Here is a 12106-nt window from a genome sequence, read left to right as displayed (position 1 = left end):
TGATATTTTTGGTTTTTTATGTTATTTTATAATTTTTTTCTGTTTTTGCATTATGCTACTGCATTATCAACAAATTCCGCCAATCGACAATTTCACATTTTTTTTATACACATTTTATAAATTATTTATCATTTTACACAGGCTGTATAACTGTTTTTTTTAGTTTATTAGCACATTTCGTCTAACTTAACAATTAATGAACTATGACCCAACTTCATTCTTATTTTCTTTTAAAAATGTTTAATACATATTTTAGTGCACTTAATAGAATTTTAAATTATATATTGAAATTGTTTTGGATATAAAGCTCATTTTTTTAAAGGTTTTCTTGTGCATTATAAGTGGATTATAATTACATGATTAATATATGAAAACGACTGTGGTCCGTAATCGTCACTAATCGAACGTAATTATTACGATGAATGTTATAATTATAAACTTACTATGTTGTATTATATTATATACCTATTATAATACATATTATGTAGATTCGAGTGGTTCGTCCTTATCATAATATAATACACTATACTCAGTACTCAGACCGTTCGTTTTCGTGACGCGAACGTGAGCTGAAAAAAAATCACAATTTCGTTCCTGGTTCGTAAGCATACAATATTACATTTCATAGTAGGTACCTTTCTACCATTATAAATAGTACTTGGAATTGTTTTCGAAATTGAAAACAATCGTCGTGAAGTGCGAGACCTTGAACCCGCGATACCGCAGTAAACAAACGTCCGAAATGTAACATAATAATATTATATTATATTATTAATATCTAATATTATAGTACGCTATTAAGAGGATGTCAGCGCATTATTTGTTTTCTCTCTCTGACCCACGCGCAACATGGACAAAAGCATTTGCGCTGAATCGTTTTTTCTATGTTTTTAAGTAATTTCAGAGTAAAATCACCCATTACAAAAAAGATAGAGAATAATATTTTAGAGGGAATGATATATCGATTTTATATTTTATTGTTACTTGACTTTGTATTCGATTTTCAAAATAAACAAAAAAATTTTGTAAATTTAAATTATGTTTTAATCGTTTTGAAACAATATTTAGAGAAATCGATGTGTCATTCCCTCAAAAATATTATTCTCTATCTTTTTTGTAATGAGTGATTTTACTATAAGATTACTTAAAAACATAGAAAAAACGATTCTGCGCAAATGCATTTTGTCTATGTTGCGCGTGGGCTAGAGAGAGAAAACAAATAATGCGCTGACATCCTCTTAAATGCAGAATGTTAAAATCAATATAATAATATTATAATACCTATTATACATTCATAATATGTACCTACATGTGTTATGTGTACATAAATAAAACCGGTATTCTGATATTATTATATTAATGGAATACCCGTTATCTCAGCGATTGATTATCATACGTGACTATAAAATGTGTGTGAACATTTTTTGGGACCGGAAGTAAATAAAATCTAAATAAACTAAAATCGATCAAAAGTCAATGAGCTATGGAGAATACGTGTCCTTGGGTCAAAATAAAGTGAATAATAATGAATATGCTTATCATCACACAACTATTGTTCGAACGGGTCAATATAAGTACAGATCTTAAAATTTTGTAAGATCTGATAATTGTGTTTTTCCACGAAGAATGATGGAAGAACTCCATCTACTTTAGAACGATCTACATAATATCTCATAATACTATAAATTACAATAGTGTGGCAGATCGTTGGATACAATTTTATTCCTGCAGCTGCCCAAATATATTATTATTAATTTAAATGTAAAATAGAGATCCAATTAAAAATATGTCTAAAACAAAGAAGCGCACGCTTCTTACCTCGCACAATCTTATTATAGTTAAGAAAAAAAAATTTAAAGTAAAAGATAATTCGTAAAAAAAATGAATGAGAAAAATTGAATGACCGTCAAATTTTGAGTTTGCAATACTTAAAAACGGAAAAGTGAGTGCCGAGTGGGGTTGTTGTAGTTTATAGACTCAAAAACTCACAGTTTTCCATATTGCACTACGACGACTACGTGTCTATAGAAGTCAGTGCAAAAATTACAATACTGATTTTGACGACCATTTCAAGGTTTTTGTTATGCTGAGATACCGGGAAGGTTCAGAGAGTAATTAGAACCATATCCGATAGGTGGCAATGACCAAACTTTTAAAAACAATTTTTTGTTGATTACATACACATAAACACAGTATGTATTATTGTACCAACTACAAATGCAAACAATAATAAAAAGTGTCATATTTTAAAATTTTCGTTTTCTTAAACTAAAATACACAACTTGTCGTAGACACTGACATGCCTGTAAACGGCGTGAACTGAGGTACACTAAAACCAAAATACACCGAGTGCCTTATTATATAATTACTTATTTTTTCTCGGACGAAGTAGGGTGTAATACAGCTATATTATAGTGCAAGGGTATAGCCAAGGAGTGGCATGGGGTCAATGGGTGAAAGGAGTACCGCCCGGGGAAATTGACCCTCACGCGTCCATATAGCTAACAAATATATTAATGTTTAACAAAGTTTTAAATTAGGGTAAACGTTTAAAAATACACCTAGTTGCTCCCCTCTACGATGAAATTTCTAGCTACACCCTTTAAACAAAAAAAAATATTCCTTAAATATTTCAGCAGGTACCTATTTAAAGTTATCAATTATTATTATAGTTAACTGAAACGCTCAGGTAGCTGTAAGAATACATTTTTTTTTGATGTTGCGGTCTGTGAACAGTCTAAAATTCATATACCCACTCCCCCTTTCAAACAATTTGAAGCATTCCTCCGACGCTCATAATAATAATATTACGAATTATGATATAAGTACGCGTACAATAATAAAACCCGTAATATTATGTTGACGATTATCGCGTTATTATATCGGCGCGGCGTATGGGCAAGACCCACGGGAGTTCGCTATATCGCCATGTACGGGTTTATTTCAATAAATTCGCTATCGATGTAATAATATTATGAATATATTATTATATACAACGCGTAATATGCGCGACAACTAGCGGACCATAAAATGGGTCGCGGGAATATTATATTATTATTATTATTAATGAACAATAATTCATGCCGTCGTTTGTGATCACAGCGTTCACCGACATCATCAGTAGTGTAACTCTACACACGATATTCACCACATACTCGTATTATCATAATTTATAAGAAATGTTATTATTTGACCTAAACCAACGCTGTTAACCGGCGGTTTTACGTGATTTTTTTTTAAAAATATTTATTTATTTCCTTTCCTCGAACGCGTAAAAAAACAACAGTAGGTAATAATAATTCGGCGATGCGCACAACAAGCGCGTTGTCTGTATAAATAATATATAATAATGTGAGTTTGTCGTATATAAACACTGCAGGTCGACGGACAATAATTTATTATTTATACTGCGCACGAATTTCGACTTGATCGAGGACATCGTATATATTATGAGAGTTGTTCGAAACAAACATCGCGATTTATATACATTCGTTATATTATTATATTATTTTGATAAAGGTATGCTCTCGCGAGTACGACAAGTAAATACCACAGAGGTCATAATAAGTGTTATACAATATATTATTATTATTATGTTAATGCTGTGTGTATAAATATTTAATAAATAAGCACACGTAAATGTGTGAGATAATATTATATTTTACGTAATCATGTATGTCGTAGGCTATTGCTGTATAATATAATCTGATGAATTCGTCTCTTTGCCAAAAAAAACTAGGCAATGGGTCAGGCTGTTTGTGTATAGTTTTTTTTTTTTCATCCAATCTGCTGGCTTATGTTCGGGTTCATTGCATATAAGCTAAGTGCTGACAATAACCCATTACTGATATTTTTCATAAGCGTGCTTACGGCCTTAAGACTTATAGAAATCCTAATCTGACTCGGACATAAGATTATTATTAAATTATAATCAGTGTATCGTTTTACGTCGCGTCCTTAGCCGTTAAACATTTTCAAATTTAAAATATCAGGATAACTGAGAAATAGTTGAATAAATTATAAAGCGATTTACTGATTTCTGAGAAGTTGGAAAGATATTGGCATACCAATAGTAATGTGGCACGCATTAACAGCAAAAAAAAAAGAAAACCGGGGAAATAGCTATGTTGCATTATAGGAAGTGTCGAGTACTCGAATGTATTGCGTCATTCAGTAGGTCACCTGGATAAGTTAAATATTTTAATTCAATGTTAAATCATTGAATATTAAAAAGTGAAAAACGATAAATTCTGTCCATTAGGATAAATTTACTCAGCGATATGGCTTATACAAACAACAATTTCATAATTTTTTATTTATTTGTTCAAAGAGCTTTGGCAACCATTAGCTTTTTTCGGGGGCCACTGTATGGTGGGTTGTGGAGCACGTGTTTTTATGTGGAGCCAGCGACGTTGGACGGTACTTAAGGGATACGAGTATTTCTTGTTTCCGTCTTACAAGTGCGTTACATACTTACATTGCAAATTTACGCTCAGCAGATCACGTTTAGTTTAAAAATTTGAGTGAATCCACCTATTATGAAACTTGATGGAAATAACATTATATTTGTTCATATTTTGGTTTTTTACGATACTTCAATTTTTTAACAAGTATTATGCGTATAGAGTAAATTAAAAATGCTTATAACTCACTTAAGAACTAAATTAACGTAAAAAACCTACATACAAGCACAGATAATGTTATTACCATCAAGTTTCATAAGAAGTATTCACTCTAAATTGTACACTAACGGAGCTAAACGTGATCTGTTAAGTGTAAATTTGCTATGTTACGCACTTGTAAGACGGAGACAAACAATAATATATCCGTGAGGCGTCCTCTTAATTAGTGACACATTAGTGACCATGTTCACCTCCATGCTACACAAGACTCATTTGCATTTTTATTCTTAAAATGACGACTAAACTTTAAAACCTAATATACCATTCCACTTTCAATTCAAACAAAACGATAAAATATTATAATATATGACGTCACATGATGTTTGTTCTGTTTCATCATTTTGGTGTTATATTGTAAAAAACTAAGAACCATATATAGGTATTGTGGTTCATCGTTCAATAGACACCTGTAACAAGTGCTCGTGATCAATATTTATCAACAGTTAGCAACTGTTGACAGGTATCGTTGACAGGTACGAATAATGAAAACATTGTGGTAGCAACTACAATTTAAGTAATTTATTATTAGTTTTTTTTGCCCATAATAATAGTATAGTAAAAAATCTCGGGTTTCTCACTCAAAAAACTTGCAGGTATAAATAAGTATAATACAAACTACAATAGGTTCAACGTAAATTGTTCTCACAGCATTAATAATATTTTAAGCACACGGGCACAATGTTTTTTTTTAGAGACATTTGAAGTTTGTTGGACGAAAATATTATGATGTTTCATAATGTATTATTAGTTTGTAATTGTTATATTATATTATGTTATTCTATTTTCATCGGTTTATTTAGTTTATTATCGATTAACCGGTTTTCATAATATGCTAAGACTTATTACAAATTGAACACATCCATTACAGTGACCATTCTAGTATTCTACTCTAGGTATATGACCAAGTACCTAAATATACTCGAAACCTTAACCATATACTCAGCAGACGCTTAATATATAATATAACATAAGCATCTTTCCCAGATTTTAACATTGCATATTTATAAAATCAATACATAATATGTTATGGATCGGAAATCTTTCGAAGTAATTCTTTTAGGGAGTTTCCATTAGGTATAGACTCAACGAACGTCAGTTTTCATCGTACCGGTACGACCTTTAGTAACTCGACTTTTTTTTTGGTACGCACGAGTTTTTCTGTCCGTAATCGTATTTCGAGTGCTCAACGATTTATCATCGTTTTCAAATAATATTATATTTCAGAAAAGACGCCCGCCTCCCCGCCACTTGGCCCGTTCAACTTTTGGATTACCTACGCGTCATATGACACATACCTATATTGCACGGTGGCGCATTATTAATACGACGCTTTTCGATGGTGCACAGTAAATCTGAGGCCACGACAGCAATATTGTTGTTATGTATATAATAACATTCCGGTTGTCGTCCAGAACAGAATAATAACTCGCGTATCTTTTACGGTGATTAATTGCGTTGCACAACCGTCGGGCATCGTCCGCATTATTTTTCTATACGACGATCGGGCGCTCTCGGTCTACGGTCGCGACAATCGCCACGATAACGGTGGACTTGGGCACCAGCTATTAACCTATTCACCTATAGGTACCTTATTTCTATCGGCCATTCACCATTATACTGGAGGAATCGATAGATAGAGAGGCCAAAGGAGAAAAATCACAGAAAAAACTGCAGTGTATAGTAAATTGCCTTTATACAATTACACATAACATGCCGTGTAATGTACTATAATATGATTATATTATAGTTATTCACACTCTCCAACGCTTATCGTCATCATTACACAATTTACACAACGTATTATAGTAGGTACAGGTGGTAGTGTGGTACGTGTAGTACATATTATACATATTATGTATATTATTATATTATATTATAGTATAGCTGAAAACATTAATATATTATATTGCTATACGATAATAATAATAGACCATAATATTAATCACATTTTCTTTGGATTCATTAATTCAAGGCCGTTCTCATCCATACATTATACTATCATGTATACGGGACGATTTAGCAGGCATTCTCACCCTATTTTTTCTTTTATAATATGACAAATTTATTCAAATTCTGATTTTTGGAATTTTTAAATAGATATATACAATATACGTACTTAAAATCCATACATTTTCGAATTCTTGAGACACTTGTATACTACTGCCAATACTTAAGGAGTGTCCTGTGTTTTTTTCAAATGAGAACCTCATATTTTACTTGGTAGATAATTTTTTAGACCGTTTTGATGTACCAAATTCAAAATTAGTTTCTCTGTTATTACATTGTCTGAACTAAAGATTCAAACAGATTTTATAGTCCTTAAAAAATAGTTTTACAAAAATAGAAAATAGATGTAATAGTAGCTCTAGTATTTATTACACTCGAAACATTTTTAAAAATTATGATAGATTAATATTAATTATTAAAATGTTCAAATCGCCATAGCTCCTATATATTCCAAAAACCCGAAGTTATGTATGTTGGTACACAGACCTATTCTAAAGTTTTTATACATTTATTGAAATAATATTTTCAAAAAAAATATATTAAATAAATATTTTGAATACATTCCAAAAGTATTTTTTAACATGTTGGTATGCTTAATATATTGTTGTCTTGCTACCACTCTGTTTCAACAGTGCTGTATTTTAGCTGTAACCACTGTGGTGGTTATTATATTATATTTTATTCGTCATATATTATTTAAAATTTTAAACACAATTATTAAGTAGAAGACAAACAAGGTAACGCGTTAACAACCATCGACAGCAACAATATTAGTTATCTTATAGAATATTTTATACGCATTGGTCATTTATTTAATAATAAAATTAACTGTAAAATAATAGGCACCCACCTTAGCGTCCAGTGTTCAATGAAAAACGATGACGCGCGGAATCGAAGTAAATGTAGAAAACTGAAAAGTATTATAATTATTATGAAGACCCTATGTGTACAATTCATTGTGATATGCCCACAGAATAGGTAGATTAAATAGATTAATCTATTCAGTGGTATATGTATGAAAAAAATATAGGTAGAGATTTCGTTTCAAATTATTGATAACCTATGTGAATTTCGAGTTTGATGTGCAACATTTTCATGTAGGTAATGTAAATTTCGGATAAAGTATCATACCATATAGGTTGGTAGGTAGGTACCGGAGTACTACATTTTAAGACCGATGGGAATTGTGTGATAAATTATTTATAACAATATTATACAGACCACCATCTTACGAATTTCAGTGAACCGTACATATACGATATTGAACGATTGTAATGATATGAGTACAACATAATATTATAATAATAATAATGATGATCAATATTATACCATATAGTAATATAATACGCATTGATATGAAAAAGGTTAGACGTTGGTTGAATTTCAAATTGTAATATCTATACTTATGTACGATTCTGCTTTCTGCATCATTTTATTATTAAAAATATAATTTAAGTAGGTAGGTACTCGTTTGTGTTTTTAATGATATTTAACCAAACACGATTCCTGGTATATAGGACCATAATATATCATTAATATGGAACATTGGAACCACTGTACACTGTACAGCGTGATTATTTTAACACCCATTTTCCCGAATCTTACCGTTTGTAAAGTTCATAGTGTTAACGTGAATAATGTAGGTATATTATAGGTATATTTATTTTATAATTAGTTAAAGTCATAAAAATAAAAATAAAAAAACGATATAGAATAATATGAAAATTGTATTTCTTAGCGAGTTAAATTTATGAAAAAAATAGAAAATGTTTAAAAAAAACCAGTAATACTTTTTGGTATAATCAGCGTGTTTAAAGAATCACACAATTTAATATGACGTAAGTGGCAAGAATATAGTTACCTACATGAATAATGTATTATTTTTATTTTGTAGGTACATACTTTAATTAGATACTTAATACCTGTTACACAGATCGCATACTCATCAAACGCGTTTCATTTATCTGGTAATTGGTATGATTGTATTTATTTTTCATCACAAATCAATTTTTATACACCGAGGCATCTGTTTGTACAATACACCTTGTGCATTCTAAAACAGACGCACCAAAAATTGTGTAACCTTTGTGGAAGGTCAGTGGAAACAAACAAGACACAGTGGTGGCTTATTTTATTTAGGTCAGCATTTGTCGGACGCAGACTTAAATAACATATCTTATAATATTATGTCTTTACCTACATAAACGTGATTAATATTGAACTAAAGACTTTATGAATTCAGCTACTAGAAAATTAAAAACGTGTTACATCAATAATAATAATAATAATAATAAGTTAATCTACTTTTCAATTGTATAATATATAATATCCGGTACCTAGTCGTTTAAACGATATAGATTCGAATTTTAAAATAGTTCAACAATGACAAAAAAAACATTCGTAACAAATTGAGTATTAACTGTGACTTAAATGATTATATATTATTTTACTAGGTTTTTAATATATAATAATATGCATGTAACATGCGGTGTACTCGAGTGTGTCACAACGTTGCTAATGATTTTTTAATTATCTTTGTGCATAGAATAAAACAATACTATAACCAAGGAAAAATACTAAATATATAAACGTTTCCCATACATAATATATCTATACTGAAAATATATTGACGCATATTGAATTGGCCCCGAGCCGTTTTATTTTAGAATGAAGTATAATGTTTATTTTTTGTACACGTATAACGTATTTAGCATTGTAAAAAATAAATTTAAATAAATAATATCATTACCGTATCAGATAGAATCATTGAGTTTAATATTATTTTCTCTATACGTACCTATATCTATACCTATTTAATAACGATTATTGTCACATTAGGACAATATTCTGTCTTAGTGAAAATTTGTGAGGATATATTATTATTATATAAGTATAGAAGAGAATCGCGCGTGGAAAGTAGGTGCGATGTCTGTAATCTCGGTCGGAATATTTTTGTTTAATAACATACATAAGTATGATACTATAATATCATTTGGTTTCGTATTCATATTGTTTTATACAAAACAATAAGACTAACAAACATAATACATTAGTACACTAGTATAATATTATATAATATAGAAACGCACTCGATCTCACATCTATTTAAATATAATATAACCGCCGCTTGAGTGCTACAGCTCACTGCTCAGTGTAAAATGTGCGTTTTTTAAATCACTATTTTGTACACTCGAATAGATAAGAAGATTCTATCGCAACGAACTAATGAAGGCACCTAAATTCCAATCGTTACCATGTTCCTAATCGTCTAATTACGTAACCTAAGGATGATAGGTGTAACGCGTATAATGTATTTTTGTAAAGAAACTAACAAAAATGTATAGCAATTATTTGATCGATTTTTTAATGATGTACGTACCGAATGATCGAGAAGAAATATTAATAGCTCAACGCCAAAATAATATATCCGGTAAATTATACGATTCCAGTTTAGAAAATAATAACTTCTTTTTTTTTTCACTTTGAGCCGACATTGTCGCGAGAATGATTCGCAGTACTTCCGCGACGCCACCATCGTTTATTAATTATTATTATACAATAATACAAAATATGTACCTACATAATATTATAAATAATTATGATACAACACATAGCATTTTTAGCGGACATCCGGTTTACAACAAAATTGATTGATTAAACTCGAAAACAAATAACCGTAGATACTTGACATTTTCACCAAATGTTTAGTCGATAAGAATACGTCATGTGGTAAATGGTATAATATATAATTTATATAAACATTCTGAATCGTTTAGGGAAAAGGAACCTATTATGAGTATTTATAAAATATGTGTTACATGCCAGCCCATCGGGAGGCAACTATCATTGAATTCAAATTTGACACATACATTACAGCGATCCACTCGCCACTTGCCCACTTTTTATTCATTTACCTATCTATTCATCTCGCGTATCAGAAATTAAAAGTACATATTCAAATTTTTTATAGGTACGCTGTGAACGCTTTATAAAAGTACAAAACTAGATGTGATAGGTATTGCACGAAACACGCACAGCTGATACATTTGGCTGAAGTGTGATTGTCTGTTTGTCTGGGAAAGGGTTCGAAACGGATGAACCAACGGTTGTCCTCAAGTATTGTATTACTACCTGGTAAATAAAACAGTTATTATGATATGTTACTCCTGTATTTCATATTTGATCAAAACAACCAAAATAACTACTGTGTTAAAAATCTGTGCATCTTACATTTTGACAGAGTTTAAGAGGACGCTATATCAAATTGTCACTCTACAGATCACAGATACAGATCATATCTAATGTTCGTATAATAATAATAAAATTGTATTAAATACTAGACCCACTTACGTTGTGAAGGTGATTATTATTATTATTATTACGTGTACAACGACAGAGTTTGTTTGCCCGTTCGATTATGACGTTTAATATTAATAATGCACATAGTATAACCATTGATTGATATGAAACGCAATAAAATTGTATGTCGACGAATAATATTACCATAATAATATGAGAAGGGGAAAAGAAAATGTATAACATCGACGGGACAACTAATTGTTACGATGTCGAAGATACCTACTTAAATTTACGCTGCGAATGTTTCTCGAGTAGAGATTATTGTGATATTAATGAGTGGATTCCGAGTATGCGTTATCGGGTCGTAAATGTTTAACAAACATAAAACAAATAATCGAAATATATAATATGATGTATTATAACCAGCTACTGTTTGCGACTAAAAAGCTTAAGACTCTTTTGCTCCAAAAAAAAAATAAAATAACCCGATAACCTCGCTGACCCAGGGTGAGCACTCCCGACTCCCGAGTATACATATTATAATAGTTAGTACCTATAATAGTTATATCACTACTGTACATAATAATAAAAATAACAACTCAATGGGAAATTACAATATTTTATACATTTAAATATTTTATTATATATTATAGCTATTTTAATTTCGTTTTAAAACGATACGTAAATTATTAATACTAGGTAACAATAAAATCACAATGAATATTATAGAACATTAATGCTATATTATCGAACAAGATGTTTTATTATTATTATTATCATCATTATATTAACACGCCATGTACATGTTTATAATATGGCATAAGTAAAGTTTAGTACATAAACGACATATTATATTGCATAACAATGTGTGCGTAGGAGAAATGAGACAGATTAAGTCATCGCAAACGTACAATAACTGCAGTAGAACGTAGTGTTTAAATAATAATGTAACATAATACGTATACAAACGTTCAATAAATTATTGATAGATTTTAACACGTCGTAACATATTATTGTTATGGTTATTACACATGTACATCATATTATATTATTGTAGGTATTATATTTCCTACAAAAATATATTATTGCTCTAATTTCCATCACAAATTTTTTTCGAG

The sequence above is a fragment of the Metopolophium dirhodum genome, chromosome 6 (assembly GCF_019925205.1).
Source record: "Metopolophium dirhodum isolate CAU chromosome 6, ASM1992520v1, whole genome shotgun sequence".
In the NCBI taxonomy this organism is placed as follows: Eukaryota; Metazoa; Arthropoda; class Insecta; order Hemiptera; family Aphididae; genus Metopolophium; species Metopolophium dirhodum.
Note: the sequence above shows the minus strand (reverse complement) of the source record.